Consider the following 25,409-nt stretch of genomic DNA (forward strand, 5'->3'; position numbering starts at 1 on the left):
TCTGTTATTTTGTCCTATTTTTATCTTTCATTTTTAAGTATAATAAATAAATTCAGAGGCAAAAACAGAAATCAAAGTGACAGTGCTGTGAATTAGAAAGTAAACATCCTGAGCATCCTACAATTGCTACAGTAATTTGTACCCCATTCATTCTAAAGGGCATTTATGAGGTCAGGGTCTAATGTTAGATGACAAGGCTTGGCTCTCAATCAAGATTCCAATTAATCTAATAGGTTTTCAATAAGATTAATATCATTTATGGAGACAACACAGACCAGGCCTTCACAAGTTCCTCCACACCAAACATATCAAACTATGTCTTAATGGAACTTGCTGTGTGGATGTTATGCTGAAACATTAACAAACTGTTGCCACATAGCTGGAAGACTATAAACAGTTTTATATAAATACTTTTGTATACCTGTTAGCAGTGGGAAGGTTAAAACCCCTGAATTCAGTAATTAATAGGGAGTCCAAATCAGTTGGTGGCTGTTCAAGCTTGATCTTATGCAATGCAATCTGAAGGCTCGAAGGTCACACATATTCACTAGTGGTTTCTGGCCTTGCCAGCACAAACTGAGATTTCTCCTGATTCCCTAAACCATTTCACAATATTTTGTAGGGTAGATAGTAGAACACCTAAATTATTAGCAATTTGCATTGAGAATTGTTCTGTTTAAAGTGATTGACAAGTCTCTGATTGATTGAGCCACAGCCCGTCGTTGCTTGCAAAGATCTTCTTTTATGCCCAACACTCACCTGCTACCAGTTCACCTGCTTATTGTGGGGTGTTTTAAAACTTGAATATTCTACAGACTCATTCATTCATTGTCTGTTTCACCACTGCTTTATCCTATTCAGGGTCATGGTAGGTCACTGGGCGAATATTCTATAAACTTTAAACTCTTATTTTGCCTCGGTCACATTGTTTTGATTGTGTTGCAGGCATCAAATTTAAAATATATTTATAATTGATGAATTATAATTGATGAACGATACAACGAATTAAGTTAGTCAAATTATTACAATTTATCTCTAAGGCTAAAACACCTGAATTCAGTAATTACAGTGGGGCCAAAAAGTATTTAGTCAGCCACTGATTGTGCAAGTTCTCCTACTTAGAAAGATGAGAGAGGTCTGTAATTTTCATCATAGGTACACTTCAACTATGAGAGACAAGATGAGAAAAATAAAGGGAAATCACATTGTAGGATTTCTAAAGAATTTATTTGTAAATTATGGTGGAAAATAAGTATTTGGTCACCCACAAACAAGCAAGATTTCTGGCTCTCACAGACCTGTAACTTCTTCTTTAAGAAGCTCTACTGTCCTCCACTCGTTACCTGTATTAATGGCACCTGTTTGACCTCGTTATCTGTATAAAAGACACCTGTCCACAGCCTCAAACAGTCAGACTCCAAACTCAACCATGGCCAAGACCAAAGAGCTGTCGAAGGACACCAGGAAGAAAATTGTAGACCTGCACCAGGCTGGGAAGAGTGAATCTACAATAGGCAAGCAGGTTGGTGTTAATAAATCAACCGTGGGAGCACTTGTAAAAAAAATGGAAGACATACAAGACCATTGATAATCTCCCTCGATCTGGGGCCCAACGCAAGATCTCATCCCGTGGGGTCAAAATGATCATGAGAATGGTGAGCAAAAATCCCAGAACTACACGGAGGGACCTGGTGAATGACCTGCAGAGAGCTGGGACCAAAGTAACAAAGGCTACCATCAGTAACACACTACGCCGAGAGGGACTCAAATCCTGCAGTGCCAGGCGTGTCCCCCTGCTTAAGCCAGTACATGTCCAGGCCCATCTAAAGTTTGCCAGAGAGCATATGGATGATCCAGAAGAGGATTGGGAGAATATCATGTGGTCAGATGAAACCAAAATGGAACTTTTTGGTAAAAACTTAACTCGTCGTGTTTGGAGGAAGAAGAATGCTGAGTTGCATCCCAAGTACACCATACCTACTGTGAAGCATGGGGGTGGAAACATCATGCTTTGGGGCTGTTTTTCTGCAAAGGGGACAGGACGACTGATCCGTGTTAAGGGAAGAATGAACGGGACCATGTATCGTGAGATTTTAAGCCAAAACCTCCTTCCATCAGTGAGAGCATTGAAGATGGAACGTGGCTGGGTCTTCCAGCATGACAATGATCCCAAACACATCGCTCGGGCAACGAAGGAGTGGCTCCGTAAAAAGCATTTCAAGGTCCTGGAGTGGCCTAGCCAGTCTCCAGACCTCAACCCCATAGAAAATTTGTGGAGTCCGTGTTGCCCAGCGACAGCCCCAAAACATCACTGCTCTAGAGGAGATCTGCATGGAGGAATGGGCCAAAATACCAGCTACAGTGTGTGCAAACCTGGTGAAGACTTACAGGAAACGTTTGACCTCTGTCATTGCCAACAAAGGTTATGTTACAAAGTATTGAGTTGAACTTTTGTTATTGACCAAATACTTATTTTCCACCATAATTTACAAATAAATTCTTTAAAAATTCTACAATGTGATTTCCTGGAATTGTTTTCTCATTTTGTCCCTCATAGTTGAAGTGTACCTATGATGAAAATTACAGACCTCTCTCATCTTTCTAAGTAGGAGAACTTGCACAATCAGTGGCTGACTAAATACTTTTTGGCCCCACTGTAATAGGGTGTCCAAATACTGTCCAAATCAGTTGGTAGCTGTTCGAGCTACAATGTGATTGCACTCTGTTTTTGTAGTATTTCACAGCTATATATATTTCAGCTATATAACCCAACATACAAACCCTAATAAGCTAGCTAACAGGCTAATGCAATGTCTTTTGTTAAAATTCATGGTGGGACTGAATTGGAGGAAATGTATGAAATGCACGTGGTAAACATTAACATGGGTTTTTACAGACCCAATAAGATGCCCTACAGAGCACAGAGCAACCCTATGAGTTCCAAAAATGTAAAGTACATGCTAAATTTCCGTTTCGTCACTATTAGCTCTGGTGTGCTGTGATTTGAAGTTTTAGAGTGTTTGCTCTGTAACTGCAACTATCATGTTGACATGCACAATAAAGTAACACTTTTACAATATTACCATATTCGCTTGTTAAGTGTGAAGTCACGCATCATTTCCGGGGCCACACGAACCTTTAATCGCAAACGCAAACAACTATGGCTAAACCTGTGAACCTTTTTATACATATATTGTAAGAGCCATATTGCACTAATTGTAATGTTCTATGTTTATTGTCATTAATATTTTCTGTTTGGTTAAAGAATACTTATTTGAGATGGAGACTTGGTATTTCAACTATTGATTATTTTTCCTGGTAATCAATGTATGCTGTTATTCATTAGTCCTCTTCGGTTAGCCTGCGGGGGACAGAATTGTACTGACTCTACAGTATATACGGGAAATATATATCAAATATACGGAAAGAAAGTGCACTTCAGGTAATCAGAATATCATGAAAAGTTCATGTCATTATTTCATTTCATGTCACCTCATCAAGAGGTAAGCGGTCATATTTTTAATTAATTACATGAAAACTGACATTTCTAACTCTTTGGTTTTACTTTTAATCAGTATAGCTTATAGCTTATATAGTAAAAATCCAGAATCTCACATTATTATATGAAATAAAAATAAAAAAAGCTTGAAACACGTGTAATGAATATACAATGACAGTTTACCTTTTTACATTGAATTATGAACAAAAATATTACTTCATGATATCTAATTGCAAGGAAAGCGGTAAAAAGACAGTTGGGTAGTTTTTTTCAACTCGGACCTGTTGAAGCAGTACGGGACACAGCACTGTGGCATATTGAAAATACGAGGGACTCAGACAACTTGGACCCGGATGTGACGTATCATAAGGTCGACACGTCACCACTTAACAAGCGGATAAAGATAATTACTGTATATTTACATAGAATTTGGCTATGTCCCAAATTACACTAAATGTGTATTCATACTAAAAAGTATCCACACTTGATACTTAATCAGTTACTAATTTGTACACCACTTACTGTTAGGCATACAAATTAGGATGCAGCCCTTTTTATTTTGTATGTTATTCAGTATGTGTTTTACTTTCCACTAGCCACTGTCATAATAGAAAGTAGGAATGCAGCACAGCTCACTTCAGAAATGTTCTTTCACCAGTTGGTTGCAATAATACAGCTGCACCAGAAATGTTCCTTAACCTTAAATGTTCTATCCAGCAACGTTCAACACATACAGAGTACTTTTTCACCACTAGTGACACTCTGTAGGACATCATAGGATAAACTGCTTTATATTGCTCATTATTTGAACAGAAGGGGCACTCCTTTTTGGTAAATGACTACACATGAATAATGATATACTGTTTATATCGCCTTAGTGTAAATAAAATACTTTTTTTTAAATGCATTCACATTCACAACATTTTGTTAAATTTAAGCCTACATTGAGTTCCGTTAACACAATCCAGGCCTTATTCATTAAGCAAATATAAAAAAACGCAGTCTTTAATATTCTTTGCTTGGAATTCAAACTATCCCTTATGAAAATATTGCAAAAGGAAGGGGGAGCTTCCGTTCCATCTGGGATCCAAACAGCCTCCACCTTCCTCCTAACACAGACTGCCTTTTTCCCTGCACTTGTTTTTAATCTAGGAAATCATGTTAACACAAAGCAATGTCTACTTATTCCAGGGCAGGAAATTAAGGCTGAGACTATAAATATCTTTCCCAGCTCTGAGGAAAAACAGTGACCTGTGTTAGCATACTTGTTGATCACGGAGTTATAAAATCCTGAGAGCAGTAAGTACCAAGAACAAGTTGCTCCCAAGAAGTGGGATTTACAAGTCCTAATGTAAACCCCAAAGCACACAGGATATATCCGAAGAAAGGTTTTTAGGTGTATTACAACATTGTTTAGTGGTCAGTTATTCCCAGGTCACCGGAAAAGGTCACTTTTTATCTCTAACCCCATGTTCCCCTACCCCCTTTCATGCTGGGTGAACATTTGCACTTTTTCCCTACTGGTGTTAATACTTCCTTTCACTCTCAATAATTAACCTCACCTCACCTCACCGAACGCCTGATTTACAACATTGAATTTTGTAGCTTGTAATTTACATATAAAGACATTCGGTTAAAGGCAACAAACACAACACTATTTCCAACACCATGTATCAGGTTGTGTGTGTGGATTGAAACACAGCCCTCCACCTTGCTGGCTAATGCAGTGTCCTTTGCTCTATGCGCAGCCTGATGAAGTAAGTTTTAGACATCATGGTGGTGCAGTGGTAAAAACACACACTGGAACCAGAGCTGGGATCTCGAATACATCGTATCGAATCTCAGCTCTGCCTGCCAACTAAGGCTGAGTGGCCACAAATCAACAATGACTGGCCTGTTGTTCAGTTCTACTATTGTGAAATAATTCAGGGAATTCATGTAGGGCAAGGCCAGAAACCACTGGTAAATATGTGTCACCTTTGAGCCTTTAGATAGCACTGCATAAGAAACTGTCAAGCTACTGTGATAAATAGTTCTCAAAGTGAAAGAAAGACTTTTATATGTACTAAGGTACCATTGATGTGGAGGAATATATTAGGGGGAGGCATGGTGACTAAAGTGAGTAGCACTGTCGCTTCACAGCAAGAAGGTCCTTACTCTGTGGAGTTTGCATGTTCTCCCCGTGTCTGCTTGGGTTTACTCCGGGTGCTCCGGTTTCCTCCCACAGTCCAAATACATGCAAGGGAGGTCAATTGGAGACACTAAATTGTCCATGACTGTGTTCGATATAACCTTGTGAACTGATGAACCTTGTGTGTAATGAGTAACTACCGTTCCTGTCATGAATGTAACCAAAGTGTAAAACATGACATTAAAATCCTAACAAACTAACAAACCATATATTAGGATTTTAGAGAGACATATGCTACTATCAAGGCCCATGGTTATTTCAGCAATGTAGACACAAAGGCTGCATCCGAAACCGCATACTTCCATACTGAACAGTACGTGAAAGCAGTACACGAGAGCGGTTAGTGTGTCCGGATATGTAGGATTCATTACACAGTAGGCGAAAAGTACCCGGATGACCTACTCCATTTGTATTATTCATTTATTTTTATAATGTTGGATTTGTTTTAAAATTTAATTTCAGTTTGTTTTACACAATAAGAATCATTTGGCATAATTTGTACCTACCTCAGAAATAAAAGGGCATTCATTATTTAGATAAATAAAAGATAAGCACAAATACAGTATTTTATTTAATTTTTTTAAAGAGAAATAATAAAAGGAAACTAATTTGCCTTCACTTTTATTTTGTTTAAAAAAAAAAAAAATCGGGAAAATATCGTATCGTGAACCCAGTATCGTGAATCGCATCACATCGTGGGTAGAGTGTATCGTTACATCCCTAACTAAAGCTGATAGATGGCAGAAAGCAGACAGTCGGCTGTAAATATGTTATGATTGGATACAACCCTGAGTAACGTTATGAGTAGCTTTGTGGAGAATGACAATTCATTTTGTCTGATTTAAAAATTTTTATAACTGTGGTGATGTGACATTAGATGGCGGATGAAGTACATCCAAGGTTGCGTGCATACTGCACACTTGCATACTGAAAGAGCTTACTGCTTTACCGGCCGAGCAGCGTGCACTGCCTTGAAACTAGTACGTGCTGTTTAAGTATGCGATTTCGGACACAGCCAAAGTGTGTGTGTTTGACTGGCCTGCCTGCAGTCCAGATCTGTCCTATTAAAAATGTATGATAAAATCTTGCATCACACAAAACTGCAACAATTAGTATCCTCAGGAAATCTGACCCATGTGTGCAGCCAACCATCTCAAAGTAATGAAGGTGTAGTGATATGGGCCTTTGCCCCAACTTTTGGAGTGTGTTGCCGGCACTGAATTCTTAAGGTGTAATACAATTTTTTTAGTCACAATTCAAAAGTAGTTGATGACTATCATTCAAGGGCTTCTTAAATTCGACTATCTAACATATCTGATTTTTGTTGGACAGATTTTGCAGTCAGAATTAAATACTGACAAAAGCATAGACTAGCATAGACTGATAATATCGGCCAATGTTACCCCAACCCTCTACAAATACAAGTAGTACACAAGCTAGCATAAAGATAGCTAGGGGTATGAATAAAAACCTCCAAAATTAACAATAATTGCAGCCAAGTTGAACTGCTTCTGAAATGTCAGTACATTTACTTAAAATGTAAAAAACTAACAAACAAAAAAAACCCCACACACCTCTGTTGGTGAAGGTGTGTTTGAAATCAAGCACATTGACATGGTAGCAACAAAAATACAAAAGGGAATATGCTAGAACCTGGGTTCTGTATCAGACAACTGGGGGACTGGGGGAAAAATAGGGTAGATTTTTGTTAATAATCATTTCTGGTCTCAGTGGGTCAATTTTTTTTGGAATCACTGGGCAAAATGCAGTAACATACCCTAAACAGGTTGCCAATCCATCGCAGGGGCTTGGCCATTTCCTCTGAGACATAACCAATTATTCCTATATAGGGATGTCCCGATCACGTTTTTTTGTTCCCGATCCCGATCATTAATTTTGATCCCGATCCGATACCGAGTCTCAAACCGATACTTGTATTTTCTAGATATTGTCTAGATAAGAACGAGATAATACTGTTTACACAGTGCACACTTCAAGTACATTACAGTTATTCAAATTAATCCAATGTTTATGTTTAACAACTGAATAGCTCTGCAGTGCTGTAGGAAAAAAATTGCCTGCATCCAAGCTATTGCTTAATGTTCTTTTATTTTTACAAAATAAAACTAATCAAACTTAGTGCAGCATTGTAGTAGTAAAACTAGAACACTCAAAATGAGCGAGATAATTACAGTTTCACTTTGAACTTTACATTCAAAGAACATAATTCTGTTTAATGCAGTGATACACTAAAAATGAACAGAAATCTCCACTCAGAAGTGGTGTAGCAGCTTAACTTGAATATAAAAAAAACCCCAAATAAGTTGCAGCATTACAGTAAAACCTGAATACCAAAATAAAATGGAAAGCATGTTATGAAGGAAAGCCAGTTCTTAAAGTGCTTGTATTGTGACAATGGTTTGATGGACGTTTCTACGCGAAGTGAGTGTGTTTTGACCCTTTGGGGAATCCATAGTGCATGGAATAGCATGCTTGGCTCTAGCTGTCCGCTATTCGGTACTGTAACAGAAGAAGTTAATAAAGTGTTGTGATCCAGACAATTTGTGAATATAGCATGTATTTATTTCTTTATTAAGCAAGTGCATCACTACGACGCTCGGTTACATAACTAAGCCAATCAGAGTGCTTGATACTGAGATGTCATGTAACATGTAAACTCGTAAAAGCTGTATGTTATGGTCCTGAAGTTTTCATACTTGGATTAAAAGTTATTGTTTTGTAAACCAGAGTGATCCTTGACTCACACACCATATAAATAGTAAAATTCGACAGTAATGAACGCAGCTCTGCTACTACCGCCTCGTGAAACGCTCGCATTGCAGACATTACACTTCACTGTTCGACTTGTTTCACTTTCCAATTTAATGCTGACATAAAACAAAAGATCGGCTTATGATTGACATTAGTAAAGCCGATACCGATCAGTTAAAAAAATGCCTTGATCGGCCCCGATTCCGATCTTTGAGATTGGATCGGACATCCCTATCCCTATATGTACATATACCTGACTGGCTGATGGCACCACTGGGGATTTAAACCCTGGATCTCAGCAGTAGAGGGCTAGCATAATTTACCACTGCGCCACCCGAGCGCCTAATACTAATACTACTGCCCCAGACTACATACTAATCAGCATAAATGCATTGTTGCTATGGTAACCAAACTAAAATCAGAAGCAAATGTGACTATTATCAGTACAAACAAATTGTATTTGGTATGCAGTATGGATCTGCAGCACGGTCACTTGCAGCACAGAGTCTCTAAATTGCGGAACTCATATCTGGTCTGCTGTCTGAACATAACCTAAGAAAAAGAACAATTCTCAATGTGAACTGCTAATCAATTAGGTCTTTCACTATCTATCCTAGAAGATATTGGAAAATGGTTCAGGGAATCCCAGTCCCTGTAGGGCAAGGCCAGAAACCATTGGTAAATGTGTGCGACTATCTGGTCTGCTGGCTGAACACAGTCAAACACATTTATAGTTATTCATGTGCATAAAAAGATTATTAGTAATTGTCTGTCTCACTGTAAATGTCTGATCCCCTAAAGTCTTACACAAAGATTAAAATATTCCTGGCATTTACATCTAGCTCTTTCCTGAGTCACAGTCTCCTCCCCTGTTAGAAATAATACACACTAATCAGCCATAACATTAAAACCACCTCCTTGTTTCTACACTCACTGTCCATTTTATCAGCTCCACTTAACATATAGAAGCACTTTGTAGTTCTACAATTACTGACTGTAGTCCGTCTGTTTCTCTGCATGCTTTGTTAGCCCCCTTTCATGCTGTTCTTCAATGGTCAGGACCCTCACAGGACCACTACAGAGTAGGTATTATTTAGGTGGTGTATCATTCTCAGCACTGTTGTGCTGGTATGAGTGGATCAGACACAGCAGCGCTAGACAGCAGCAATAGATGAGCGATCGTCTCTGACTTTACATCTTTACATCTACAAGGTGGACCAACTAGGTAGGAGTGTCTAATAGAGTTGACAGTGAGTGAACACGGTATTTAAAAACTCCAGCAGCGCTGCTGTGTCTGATCCACTCATACCAGCACAACACACTGCAGTGCTGAGAATGATCCACCACCTAAATAATACCTACTCTGTGGTGGTCCTGACCATTGAAGAACAGGGTGAAAGCAGGTAAAGGGGTATGTAGAGAAACAGATGGACTACAGTCAGTAATTGTAGAACTACAAAATGCTTCTACAGGTCCTTCTCAAAAAATTAGCATATTGTGATAAAGTTCATTATTTTCCATAATGTAATGATAAAAATTAAACTTTCATATATTTTAGATTCATTGCACACCAACTGAAATATTTCAGGTCTTTTATTGTTTTAATACTGATGATTTTGGCATACAGCTCATGAAAACCCAAAATTCCTATCTCAAAAAATTAGCATATTTCATCCGACCAATAAAAGAAAAGTGTTTTTAATACAAAAAAAGTCAACCTTCAAATAATTATGTTCAGTTATGCACTCAATACTTGGTCGGGAATCCTTTTGCAGAAATGACTGCTTCAATGCGGCGTGGCATGGAGGCAATCAGCCTGTGGCACTGCTGAGGTGTTATGGAGGCCCAGGATGCTTCGATAGCGGCCTTAAGCTCATCCAGAGTGTTGGGTCTTGTGTCTCTCAACTTTCTCTTCACAATATCCCACAGATTCTCTATGGGGTTCAGGTCAGGAGAGTTGGCAGGCCAATTGAGCACAGTAATACCATGGTCAGTAAACCATTCACCAGTGGTTTTGGCACTGTGAGCAGGTGCCAGGTCGTGCTGAAAAATGAAATCTTCATCTCCATAAAGCTTTTCAGCAGATGGAAGCATGAAGTGCTCCAAAATCTCCTGATAGCTAGCTGCATTGACCCTGCCCTTGATAAAACACAGTGGACCAACACCAGCAGCTGACATGGCACCCCAGACCATCACTGACTGTGGGTACTTGACACTGGACTTCAGGCATTTTGGCATTTCCTTCTCCCCAGTCTTCCTCCAGACTCTGGCACCTTGATTTCCGAAAACAGTACTTTGGACCACTGAGCAACAGTCCAGTGCTGCTTCTCTGTAGCCCAGGTCAGGCGCTTCTGCCGCTGTTTCTGGTTCAAAAGTGGCTTGACCTGGGGAATGCGGCACCTGTAGCCCATTTCCTGCACACGCCTGTGCACGGTGGCTCTGGATGTTTCTACTCCAGACTCAGTCCACTGCTTCCGCAGGTCCCCCAAGGTCTGGAATCGGCCCTTCTCCACAATCTTCCTCAGGGTCCGGTCACCTCTTCTCGTTGTGCAGCGTTTTCTGCCACACTTTTTCCTTCCCACAGACTTCCCACTGAGGTGCCTTGATACAGCACTCTGGGAACAGCCTATTCGTTCAGAAATTTCTTTCTGTGTCTTACCCTCTTGTTTGAGGGTGTCAATGATGGCCTTCTGGACAGCAGTCAGGTCGGCAGTCTTACCCATGATTGCAGTTTTGAGTAATGAACCAGGCTGGGAGTTTTTAAAAGCCTCAGGAATCTTTTGCAGGTGTTTAGAGTTAATTCGTTGATTCAGATGATTAGGTTAATAGCTCGTTTAGAGAACCTTTTCATGATATGCTAATTTTTTGAGATAGGAATTTTGGGTTTTCATGAGCTGTATGCCAAAATCATCAGTATTAAAACAATAAAAGACCTGAAATATTTCAGTTGGTGTGCAATGAATCTAAAATATATGAAAGTTTAATTTTTATCATTACATTATGGAAAATAATGAACTTTATCACAATATGCTAATTTTTTGAGAAGGACCTGTATATGGTAAGTGGAGCTGATAAAATGGACAGTGAGTGTAGAAACAAGGAGGTGGTTTTATTGTTTTGGCTGATCAGTGTATAACAACAAAGATCCCAGGCTGTTAAAGTGACAGCTAAATATATCAAGCAATAATGGTTGGGATTCACTCTCACAGCTATAAAAAGTGGTTATATTCTCTGTTTCCAAATGATTACAGAAGATTTTTAAAAGGACAGTTGGTAACACAGTGGTAAATATGCCCTTGTTTTGCAGGTATCAAATTTCAGAATAAGTATACATATACAAAATAAATCTGATTATACACTAAATTCCTTGACTGTGCATTGTTTTTAACTGAATACAGGTCAACATTTATTCTACAATTTCAAATGTTTTAAAAATAAACTCATAAATTCAGCCCAAGACCAAACAACTATTTACACTTTAATTCAAGCCTGCCAGAATCTTCAGCTTCCCGTCAGTGACGATGCCAGGATTCAGTGAAAGAACATGGGGTAGCTCAGGGGGGTAGATCAGAAGAATCCCTCGAGTGGTAAAGAACAATGCGTGTACTGTAAACAACGTTTTTTCACACTGACTGCAGAGCTCTAAATAAACACATCAAGAAAGAAAGGGCTAAAAGACACATCTCATCCAGCTCAGCTCTGTGCCAGAAGTGTCCCACCGAGCACAACTCTGGTCAAATAGCATCTCCAGGGGTGTGGATTTTGTAGTCAACCGAGCAAAACAGCAAAGCATAGAGAGCTTCGGTTCTACAAAAGGTTTTGCCTTACAATTACATTGTTAAATAAAGTACATACTGTAACTAGGTAGCAATTAAGTGTGCAGCAGACTCTGAGACCTGCTGTTTGCTAGAGTCAGAAACACTTGGAAAACAACAATGCATTCATAACAGCAGTCTTTAAGTTAGGGTGAAACATACATTATAGTTGCTGCTCACATACACTACAATTAACAGTGGATAAAAAACTAGATCTTATTAAAGCTAGAACTATATTTAGGTCACAGCATGATGGTCTCAAACCAAGATTTTGGTATTTGAACACAACACACCAAAACTAATAATTTAATTGGTGACCCCCCTAAATTGCAGACACACACTGTAATTTTATATTTATATTGTCAGTGTCACTTTGTTACAGGGCAGCACAATCTGTTTAACACTCAAACATTTAGAGGAAATTTTTAGTAGTCCAGTCACCTACTTCCTTGGATGTGCAGAAAGGCCAAACAACTTCCATCGATTTACTAGTTTCACCAAAAAGACTGATGATTTATTAATTTTATTATGTAAATCAGTGATCAGTTGGCAGAGAAAAAGTTAAATTACACAGTTAAGTAAACTAAACAGTAAGAAACAGTAGTTATTTCTGTATAAATAATTTTATATGAAATATTGTTGGACCACTACTGAATTAATATTTGTATGAAAATTTGTATTTATGCATTTGTATAATGTATAATATATTTATGACAGAACTACTGAACACTAATATTACTACCAGAAGCATTTTGCATCACTACCGAGTCTAACTGAATGATAAGTTCACATCTTAACATCCCTTTTTACATAAAATGTTGATATGTTGCATCATGTTTCAGTACAAAGGTAGAAATCTGCTAGTCAGCTTATAATTACACTTATAATATTACATAAATAAAGAAAAAGAGAGAGATCTTTACAATACAGACTGCATTTCAAATTTTTGATCACCATATTAATTTTATTGTACTGATCTGTTCTGCCAACTCTATAAATTCTACATTCTAAAGGCTGAACTTGTTCTGCATGAATTGTTTATGTTCACCTTACTGTTCTACATTACTGCTATGTTTGCTAACTTGAGCAGTTTTCATTAAGTAAAGCATAAAGGGCCGCTCAGGTGGCGCAGTGGTTAAACACGCTAGCACGCCAGAGACTCAGCTTTGCCATCTGGCTGGGCTGGGCAGCTAATTTAACAACATTTGGCTTGTTGTTCCTACGAGGTTTGGGAGCCACAGCCGGGACCTCATAACTGATGCAATTACGACCTCTGCCTGCACAGAGACGAGGGATAATGCATTGATCAGGGTGTGGCTCTCCATACACAAAGCTGATCTGCATATGATCGTGCAGGTAAAAAGATGCTGAAGGCTACTGCACACGTGTCGGAGGGGGTGTGTGACAGTCTTGCTCTCCTCAATCAGAAGTGGAGATCATCATCGGTAGACTGATAATGCAATCAAGTAATTGGATAAGACTAGATTGGGAGGAAAATTGGGAGAAATGCAAAAAATAAAAATAAAATAAAAAGATAAAGCATAAATATTTGTTTATATGAAACAATAGTGAACTAACGGTTGAAAGACATTATCAAAATTTGCTTCCTTAATCATTTACATTTGCGACACTGCTAATAAATGTAACTGAATTGAATTTGAGCAATTAAGGTTTAAAGGCCTTGCTCAGAGGCCCAACTTGGTGGTTGATTGATATCACACTCACAGTGTGTGTTCTGGTAAAGGTTTGTGAGGTTCTACTCACCCTTTTTTTAGTATGTGGACACCTTTACTAATCATTGGATTTAGGTGTTTCAGTCACACCCACTCCTAACTGACATACAAAATTAATTACATAAAATAATTACTAAGCTTTATATGTTTTTTCTTCTTGGAAATGCAAAAACAGGAAATTAACTGCTGCTGTTTGTGTGAAAAACAAACTTTTTTTTTTTCAAAGCTTGTAAAATCACTGTGTACTTTAAATCCTGAATAGAACATTTCTTCTTTGAGTTAATAGACTCCTGAGTCACTTTTTCTACAAAAAACAGAAGGTCAAAATTAGGTCTGACCACACAACACATGTCGTAATAGTTCTTACAAACACAAGCGTTGCTTAAGCGCTTCCAAAATATTTCCAGTCAATGGTGAGTCACTCCTTACAGCTCTCATCAAACATGTAAAACAGGAAGAGGGGGAGAGAGACCAAAAAAAGTGAAAAGAAAATAGGAAAATATAACCAGCAAAGATGCTTCAGTGTAACTTCCCGAAAGTTACCATGCTTTCCTCATGCCACTGGGATTTGTATTCTGGCTTTGCATAGCAAACACACAATCAATCAGCAAAGACACATTAAACTAAAAGGAGAGAGAACACATACCCAGAGAGCCCAGAGCTTTTCCATTAAATGACTATAAATATGCGAATCTTTTTAAAATGCAAAATCCAGGCATGGAAATAGAAGAAAGAAACAAGAGTTTGTATTCCACATATAACACAGCAATTCTGATTAAAATGTTGTATACACTGATCAGCCATAACATTAAAACCACCTCCTTGTTTCTACACTCACTGTCCATTTTATCAGCTCCACTTACCATATAGAAGCACTTTGTAGTTCTACAATTACTAACTGTAGTTATTCAGTATCTCTACATACTTTTTTAGCCTGTGGGGGTCCTGTTCTTCAATGGTCAGGACCCCCACAGGACCACCAGAGTAGGTATTATGTGGGTGTTGGATCATTCTCAGCACTGCAGTGACACTGACATGGTGGTGGTGTGTTAGTGTGTGTTGTGCTGGTATGAGTGGATAAGATACAGCAATGCTGCTGAATTTTTTAAACACATCACTGTCACTGCTGGACTAAGAATAGCCACTGATGAAGGTCTAGAAGATGACCAACTTAAACAGCAGCAATAGATGAGAGATCGTCTGACTTTACATCTACAAGGTGGACCAACTAGGTATGAGTGTCTAATAGAGTGGACAGTGAGTGGACACGGTATTTAAAAACTCCAGCAGCGCTGCTGTGTCTGATCCACTCATACCAGCACAACACACACTAACACACCACCACCATGTCAGTGTCACTGCAGTGCTGAGAATGATCCACCACCCAAGTAATACCTGCTCTGCTCTGTGGTGGTCCTGGGAGAGTCCTGACCATTGAAGAACATCTATTGCTGCTGTTCGAGTTGGTCATCTTCTAGACCTTCATCAGTGGTCACAAGATGATGCCCACAGGGCACTGTTGGCTGGATATATTTGGTGACTGACCTCACCTTTCTCAGAATCATTCTTACCCCACCAGGTGAGATCTTGCATGGAGCTCCAGAGTGAGGGTGATTGACTGTGATCTTGTATTTCTTCCATTTTCGAATGATCGCACCAACAGTGGTCTCTTTCTCACCAAGCTTCTTGCTGATGGTCTTGTAGCCCATTCCAGCCTTGTGCAGGTCTACAATCTTGTCCCTGACGTCCTTTGATAGCTCTTTGGTCTTGCCCATGGTGGTCGAGAGATTTGAACGGAAGAAACTGATTCTGTGACAGGAGTCTTTTATACAGGGACAGGACTAATTTGTGTGCCTCATGGGCACATAACTGGTCTGTGGGGGTCAGAATTCTTGCTGGTTGGTAGGGGATCAAATACTTATTTCCCTTAATTAAATACAAATTAATTTATAACTTTTATTTAATGTTTTTTTCTGGATTTTTTGTTGATATTCTGTCTCTCTCTGTTAAAATAAACCTTCTATAAAAATTATAGACTGTTCAAGTCTTTGTAAGGGGGTAAACTTACAAAATCAGCAGGGGATCAAATACTTATTTCCCCCACTGTATAAGCATTTTTCAACCCTAATCACAGGTAAGTCACATTGTTTTTACTGACAATAACATTATCCTAGTCACCTTATGGGAAACAGTTACAAACAGTAAAGTTTCCCATTACAAGTTCCCAGTAAGCACAAACACTAAATGTGTACAGCAAAACAAATGTCATCTTATGTGGTATTAAATGTTACTGCCAGCACAGTACAGACAACGTCAAGGTTTGCATTGAGGACGTCACTGAAAATTGCTAGAATATAGAACCTAGGCCTTTGTCTAAACATATCATTAATCTTGCAATGTTCTTTGGATTGTAATTGTTTGGGAAACACATACCTAACAATCCCACATACTGAGACCCACTCCTACTTAACTCTCCCACGCCTTTCCTAACAAACTGACTCAACCTACAGTGCATAAGGAATAATTATGTCCTCAACACACAAAAAAGGTTGGGAACAGGGGCAAATTATAAGTGAAAAGTGGGCTCAGATGGCGCAGTGGTAAAATACGCTAGCACACCAGAACTGACATCTTGAACTTGTGAGTTCAAAACTCAGTTCTGCTACCGGCAGGCTGGGCGCCTACACGGACAATGATTGGCTGGTTTGTAGGGTAGGTGCCAGAGGGAATTTCTCATAACTGATGCAAATATGATCTCTGCTGGCTGATTGATGGCGCCGGCACAGAGACGAGGGATAATGGGATCAGTGCGAGACTCTCAGTGCACAAAATTGAGCCACATATTAGTTACTCACCTCATGCAGGTAAAAAAGATGCAGTCTGCTACTGCACACGAGTCAAACTGGGCAAAAATGCAAATAAAAGAGTAAAAACTTTACAGACTATTTAAGTTACATTGTTCCAGAATTACTGATAACAGGTGAGGGAATCATGATTGGGTATAAAAGGTGGATATACCAAAGACTCTGTAAGTGCAAGCAGTAAAAGAATTGTCAATCAGTTCAAAAAGAACACTCCTCGATGTGAGAATAATTTAGATCTTTTACCATCTACCATACATAATATTGTGAAAAGATTCAGGGAATCTGTGTAAGTCAAGGCTGTAAACCACGTGTGATTGTGTGTTACATTTAAGCCCTCAGATGGCATTGCTTAAGAAACCTTGATAATGTGTCATGATACAGTGTTAAATATAGCCACAACAGCTTGAGAGCACTTCGGAAAACTGTTGTCATTTATCACAATCTGACGCTGCAACAATAAAATCAATTCTATACAGAAACACTGCCAAGTAATCTAAGCTTAAGCTCACATCAGATAAACTAAATGAAAGAGGAAATGTGTGTTGTGGTCAGATGAGTCCACGTTTCAGCTTGTTTTCAGGTAAAAAAAAAAACAGACCTCAAGTTTATTAGGTTATCAGCAAAAGGTGCTAACATCTGTCATTATAAGGAGGTGCATCAGTGCCCAAGACTGGGCTGACTTGGACATGTGTGAGGGTACCATTGACACAGAGATTTGAGAGTAACACATGCTGCCATCAAAGCAATGTATTTTCCTGGAAAGTCCAAAATAAGCTCAGCAAGATGAAGCAGCATATCATGCAAGAATCTTCAAGATTTCACTTGGACAACTGCAACAATAAGTGTCCCTACTTCCCAAACACTTAAAAAGTCTCATTATTAAGAATGGTGATGAAACGCAGGGGTAAACACGCATCTGTCCCAACTTTTCTGAATGTGTTGCAGGCATCAAACGAATTGTGTTTCTATTTACAAAATAAAATGATGCTGATCAGTAAAAACATTGGAATCTTTTAAATAAAGATTTAAGAGAATTAACAAATCACAGATTTGTCTTTTCATTGTGTTTTACAAAATGTCCCAATTTTTGTGGAAATTGGGTTTGTACATTTTCATTCTACTGTAGTAATGAATTTTTAATATTAAATATTTAAAACATGTCTAAACTTTTGCTATCAGCACAGAATATTCACTTTAATAGGTTTAGATAAAAAAAAATTAGAGCCACAATGGCCTTTAAGCTAAAAATCTTAACTTTTGGGTTTATGTGACATGGAGGTCAAGGGTCATCCACATTACAACTTTAAAGCCGGTGGGACCTCCCAAAAAACAACAACAAAAAATCCCACCAACGGTTCCACATGGTCTAAATTTTTTTTCTTTTTTTCTTTTCACTACAGAGCAATGCAGAGCTTTAAATGACTGACCAGATTTTCATTCTTCTTCACAAGAGGTGGGATTGGTAAACAAACACCCGGTGCAAAGGTCATTTACCATGTGGCCACCCCTCTGAAATACTGCTCTTCACATAAAACAGATACCAGGACTCTAGTGACCTGTGTATGTAGCCAGTGAAACAGAAAATAGTCCCTTTCACCTAAACAAAGTCAAACAGATGATGAAAGACAGAGTGAATATGTAGAAAAAATAGAAAAAATCTACAAAAAGATCATATACAGTGTATCACAAAAGTGAGTACACCCCTCACATTTCTGCAGATATTTAAGTATATCTTTTCATGGGACAACACTGACAAAATGACACTTTGACACAATGAAAAGTAGTCTGTGTGCAGCTTATATAACAGTGTAAATTTATTCTTCCCTCAAAATAACTCAATATACAGCCATTAATGTCTAAACCACCGGCAACAGAAGTGAGTACACCCCTAAGTGAAAGTTCCTGAAGTGTCAATATTTTGTGTGGCCACCATTATTTCCCAGAACTGCCTTAACTCTCCTGGGCATGGAGTTTACCAGAGCTTCACAGGTTGCCACTGGAATGCTTTTCCACTCCTCCATGACGACATCACGGAGCTGGCGGATATTCGAGACTTTGCGCTCCTCCACCTTCTGTTTGAGGATGCCCCAAAGATGTTCTATTGGGTTTAGGTCTGGAGACATGCTTGGCCAGTCAATCACCTTTACCCTCAGCCTCTTCAATAAAGCAGTGGTCGTCTTAGAGGTGTGTTTGGGGTCATTATCATGCTGGAACACTGCCCTGCGACCCAGTTTCCGGAGGGAGGGGATCATGCTTTGCTTCAGTATTTCACAGTACATATTGGAGTTCATGAGTCCCTCAATGAAATGTAACTCCCCAACACCTGCTGCACTCATGCAGCCCCAGACCATGGCATTCCCACCACCATGCTTGACTGTAGGCATGACACACTTATCTTTGTACTCCTCACCTGATTGCCGCCACACATGCTTGAGACCATCTGAACCAAACAAATTAATCTTGGTCTCATCAGACCATAGGACATGGTTCCAGTAATCCATGTCCTTTGTTGACATGTCTTCAGCAAACTGTTTGTGGGCTTTCTTGTGTAGAGACTTCAGAAGAGGCTTCCTTTTGGGGTGACAGCCATGCAGACCAATATGATGTAGTGTGCGGCGTATGGTCTGAGCACTGACAGGCTGACCCCCCACCTTTTCAATCTCTGCAGCAATGCTGACAGCACTCCTGCGCCTATCTTTCAAAGACAGCAGTTGGATGTGACGCTGAGCACGTGCACTCAGCTTCTTTGGACGACCAACGCGAGGTCTGTTCTGAGTGGACCCTGCTCTTTTAAAACGCTGGATGATCTTGGCCACTGTGCTGCAGCTCAGTTTCAGGGTGTTGGCAATCTTCTTGTAGCCTTGGCCATCTTCATGTAGCGCAACAATTCATCTTTTAAGATCCTCAGAGAGTTCTTTGCCATGAGGTGCCATGTTGGAACTTTCAGTGACCAGTATGAGAGAGTGTGAGAGCTGTACTACTAAATTGAACACACCTGCTCCCTATGCACACTTGAGACCTAGTAACACTAACGAGTCACATGACATTTTGGAGGGAAAATGACAAGCATTGCTCAATTTGGACATTTAGTGGTGTAGTCTCTAAGGGGTGTACTCACTTTTGTTGCTGGTTGTTTAGACATTAATGGCTGTATATTGAGTTATTTTGAGGGAAGAATAAATTTACACTGTTATATAAGCTGCACACAGACTACTTTTCATTGTGTCAAAGTGTCATTTTGTCAGTGTTGTCCCATGAAAAGATATACTTAAATATCTGCAGAAATGTGAGGGGTGTACTCACTTTTGTGATACACTGTATGTACACGTTTCTTTGTTACTTTGCCCCTGCTGAACTTGCTTTAATAAACTATGCACTGCTTTTGCTGAGAGCTGGATTGCCTGAGAGGAAAAATGTTTAAGAGTGAGCCAATGTGAAGGAATGACTGAAGGAGGGAAATTAAGTCTAGCGCCAACATCTGCTTCTAATAAAACTGTACACATTGTACTGAAAGTGAAAAAAAGAATCCAGCTCTAAGTCATACGTAAGGATTTTTTTTAAAGGAATGTTTACTCTTTACACATGGTAATAACTTCCCATATGTGTAAATGTCTTACTCAGCTACAACACTTATGGATATTAAGCTGGGGTGCAGTTGTTTTTGCAAGATTATATCTTCCTCCATAGAAGAAGGACGAGGAAAAAAGACCAGAGGAAAAGAGACATTTCTCTTGACATTTCTGGCAATGTTTGTATTACACAACCTTCTTCACAAGACATGCTGACACGTTACTTTTGAAATAAAGTGGCATACATCTACAGTGACATTTTCTTCATGGGGTGGAACATAAAGGGTAACAAGGTAGCAGGCAAAGAGAGAAAATACAATCTGCAATCACGACTATTTTTTAGCCTCCTTGACTTTTTTGCCGCTACTACTCGCTCCTCTTGTCATCTCCCATTTCATTTTCTTTCCTCCCTTTCCACATCCCGGAATGCTATAAACTTCTAGGCCTATAAACCCACACATTCCTTTAGACTGAGCTCATATCTGTTTTTAGGGGAGAAAGTGTTTGTACACAGTGTTCAAACAGCACCGTGAGAGACGTTTGCTCATCAACAAATCAAGGTCTTGTTTAATAGAGCTTAATCACATAAATAACTCATGTACGGTACAGGCTGACAATGGCTTTGTAAAGCCTTTTAGAAGTGAATTTGATTACTTTAACGTTTTCTGTAGGTTTTATTCAAGTTCAACATTCAAACAGCATTTCCATCATCATGCTTCAGAGCTGCTATAAACTTTGTTTACATAGTTTGTGCATCCCTGCTAAAAAGGTAACCAACAAGGTAACCAAGGTGTTGAGGATAATCCAAGTGGTCTTTTCCAAACTTAAGATGTGCAGCATGTTTTTGGATAGCAGTAAGAGCAGTATTTTTCACTGGTGTCCTGGTGTCCTTCCATGAGGACAATTTTCTTACATTTTTAACTTTAGCCAGATTTCAACAGGTCTTTTGCTAATGTGCCTTTGCAGAACTCACAAACGACTCGCAGAACTCGCAAACGACTCGCAGAACTCGCAAACCAATACTGGTCTAAAGTCTGAATCATAGACTAGATTTGCATTGTATGTTGTGAATGAGTGTGTTGACTTTCACAACATAAATAATTCCTAATAACACAGAATTTATAAAAGAAAACACCAATGTCACACTCATAACATATTGTTCTTGGTAACAGAAGCTTGGTAAAAGGTAGTTAACATGAGGATGTCAGTAATTGATCAGTGTTGGTATCAGCTGATGGACAAAATGCCCTTTAAAATAGAAATGGGACATCACTGGTAACATCAGTACACCATTTCCTTTATTTGTAGACAGTCTGTCTTATTGATGAACCATCAAGAAATTAGAAAACAAACCACAGTGTGGTGTGGTATGGTGTGGTGGTGTTTTTAGGGCAGGACACCTCTACAACCCATACCTGACCTTAGTAACTTAAACACTTAAACAGTTCTAAATAAGTTTCTTTTAAAATGTGATAATAAAAAGCTTGAAAAAGGCAGTTGTAATTGATCAGTATTCATTAATCAGTAATCGATTAATGCTGGTATCAATAAGCTGATGGACAAAACGCCCTTTAAAATGGGACGTCATTGGTAACATCAATACAACATTACACTACAGACTAAGTTTGTTTTCTAATTTCTTGAATGTTCATCAATCATCAATAAGACAAATTGTCTACAAATAAAGGTAATGTTGTATTGATGTTACCAATGACGTCCCATTTTAAAGGGCGTTTTGTCCATCAGCTTATTGATACCAGCATTAATCGATTACTGATTAATGAATACTGATCAATTACAACTGCCTTTTTCAAGCTTTTTATTATCACATTTTAAAAGAAACTTATTTAGAACTGTTTAAGTGTTTACGTTACTAAGGTCAGGTATGGGTTGTAGAGGTGTCCTGCCCTAAAAATAACACAAAAGCAATACAGTAACCCATAGCAGTTTTTATACACTACACTACACTACACTACACTACACTACACTACACTACACTACACTACAGACTAAGTTTGTTTTCTAATTTCTTGAATGTTCATCAATCATCAATAAGACAAATTGTCTACAAATAAAGGTAGTGTAGTGTAGTGTAGTGTAGTGTAGTGTAGTGTAGTGTAGTGTAGTGTATAAAAACTGCTATGGGTTACTGTATTGCTTTTGTGTTATTTTTAGGGCAGGACACCTCTACAACCCATACCTGACCTTAGTAACCTAAACACTTCAGTTCTAAATAAGGGTTCTTTTAAAATGTGATAATAAAAAGCTGATTGTTAGTGTGTTTTATTTAAGCAGACTGGTTGTGTATTAAAGTGACCTAACAAGCAAACATTTAAGCCAACCCTAGACCTTCAAAAAATGATTTAAGATTGATTTTTAATAGTAGGTGGTTCTACTTACATAAAACTCTGCTCTAAATAATTTATTACTCATTAAATTGCTCTTTAAATGGTTTAAACATGAAACCTTTTCGGTTGTAACGTTTTACCCTGAAAATACTAGACGAAAAAGCATTTAGGGTTCAAGAGTATTGACCGGCACACGATTTGAAACACAGCCCTTCATGTACCTAGAATAGCCGCGTTGAAGCACAAAGGTCAGAATGTGTAAAAATAAACATGACAAAACAGCGCGCATGGTTATATATAAATAAAACACATCAATCTCGCGTGTGACATGTATATTACATGAAATGTATTATAACCTGTTATTTAGAAAGGCTTATTTTGATATCTAGTCTGCCTGTGGTCTCTGTAGGTTTATGCGGTCGTGTCTCATTCAGAACTGTGTACACTTTTTACCTCCAAATAACCGCTTACCTCTGCTATAGTCTTGCTGCAGATTAAAGAACAAGCCTGCGACATCATTCATTACTAATATTACAAATTCAGGTTAATAATGGTGATTAATTTGTAGAAGGCAATGTAATATATGGTTTTAGAATTGACAATAGTCCATGTTTACTAATATTCAGTAATAAAAAATAAGCAAGCAATAATACATAGGAACTGCTGTACTCACCGACATGGAGTTAACCAGAGCAGGCTGGAGAACACATAGTCTATTCCTTCTGCAGCACTCTTCTGTTCTGCTGTTCTAGCTGTGACAGACAGTGTTTATATAAACTACAGGTTAGATTGCAGTGGGTTTGAACGAGCTGTGTTTGCAGTCAGATGTTGGCTTGTGGAATGCACTGTGTGATGTTGCAGCAGTTTGAGAGATTCAGTAACTCCCCCACTGAGAGGAGCCTGCCCACTTACACGCATTTAACCCTCTGCAAGCCAGAAATATACCCATACAAACCCCCCATACTGCTCAATGGTCTACACCAGAGGTGGAAAGAGTACTAAAATATTGTACTTAAGTAAATGTACTAATACTTTAATGAATTTTTACTTAAGTACGAGTAAAATTACTAGTCTAAAAATCTACTTAACTCATTTAAAATCAGTGGCGGCTGCTGGTCTTTCAAAGAGGGGAAGCTCATTGTCGGCTTACATCATAAAATTTGTCAATTTATTTATACATAAATTCTGCCCTCCGTTCCTTTTCAAGAAAATGACCTGTGATCCTATCGTACCAAGTAGGCGTCTTTTCCAGGGACTCGAACAAGGAAATGTTGAAATGATGTAACTGAAACAAATACTATGAGTGTGTTTTATTTACACAATGAACAATGGAAATGGTCAAGTAATTTCACCAAGCAAATACCAAGAAATGGGTTGCAGTTTGTCTTTCGACTTCACTCGCAAAATCCGCGAGTGATTAATTGATGTGTAATATAGTGATCTCAAAATAGCTGTCAATCAAAACGGGATTCAGCCTTTCGACTGATCCTCCAATCATCTTGCAGAAGCTCCGCGTCCAGACCCAGATCCAGATTCGTGGCATTTATCCAATGACCGGCGAGTTTCGAAGCAATGAAAAAAACCGTTCCATGCAGTCCCGTTGAAGTGAATAGACGCTCAGCTTCTGCGGAAAAATGCATTGACGCTACAGGAATGTATGAGAAGTTAACAAAATCGAGTCAGTCGATTTGTGATAAGTAGCTGATTCTGAACGAACTCGTCTTCGAGATATACGTGTTCTAACGCATTTGTAGTCAATGAAATGTTAACACAACTGTACATATTTGACCATTTAATTTTTGACATTTTAGGGGAAGCTGAGCTTCCCCTGCAGTCTTAGAGAAATCGCCACTGTTTAAAATGTACTCAGAGTAAACGTTACTTAGGTACTTTTTTAACAGGAGAGGGGGTCTCTTCTGTATAATGCAAACAGGACAAGTAGATATAAATCTCACAATAGTTGTTTTTAATTCAAATATAATTAAAAAAAAATGTTGATACAACATTTAAAAGATTTAGGGATGTGTAATGTGTCATTTTAGTGCAGAGTCCAGCCCCGGTTCTGGACTGCTTTGCTTGGGGGGGCAGTAAAACCTAATGAGGGGGCATGTTGATAGTCATGTTTTTGAAGCCAGAAATATATTCAAGGCTTGATTTGTGCATGAATGATGACAGCCAAGCTATTGATACTGGCTTAAAGTGATGTATGAGGTAAATAAATAAAAATGCATGTTTTCGAACTTAAACTTAAAACCCAATGATTAAAAAATACATGTTGATTATGTAAATGGAGAAAAAAGATTATCTAATTGTATTTCATTTTAATACGCCCCCTTAATTAAATTGCCATTAGTTCATTAGCCTAACCGCTAACGGCTAATAAAATAATTTAAGCAACACCTACGTATGTAAGAGGTAAGTAACATTAAAGCAACGAAAAACCACAGTTAAGCAAATATTACCATGTGGAAGTCAGTTTAAACTCAGAAGAGTGTTTACCAGTATACCTGCCTCTCGCTCACACTAACAGAACATATACTGCCGAACTGAACTGTTTGGGGCAGTCTGCCGATTTTTATATGACTCAAAGAGCCAATCAGGAATAAGCAAGGAAATAT

General features: G+C 38.6%; 1 protein-coding gene across 4 annotated transcripts in view; it reads right to left on the reverse strand.

Annotated features, from left to right (window-relative positions):
• The window catches only part of si:ch211-204c21.1 (disabled homolog 2), a 58,155-nt gene extending 34,544 nt beyond the window's left edge, over positions 1 to 23,611 (reverse strand). For all 4 annotated transcript variants that reach the window (XM_063018072.1, XM_063018070.1, XM_063018071.1 and 1 more), the window contains exon 1: positions 23,465 to 23,611. The gene's annotated coding sequence lies outside the window, so the exon portion shown is untranslated. The remainder of the gene's footprint in view (positions 1 to 23,464) is intronic.
• Positions 23,612 to 25,409: the final 1,798 nt, after the last annotated feature.

The sequence above is a fragment of the Trichomycterus rosablanca genome, chromosome 21 (genome assembly GCF_030014385.1).
Source record: "Trichomycterus rosablanca isolate fTriRos1 chromosome 21, fTriRos1.hap1, whole genome shotgun sequence".
Lineage (NCBI taxonomy): Eukaryota > Metazoa > Chordata > Actinopteri > Siluriformes > Trichomycteridae > Trichomycterus > Trichomycterus rosablanca.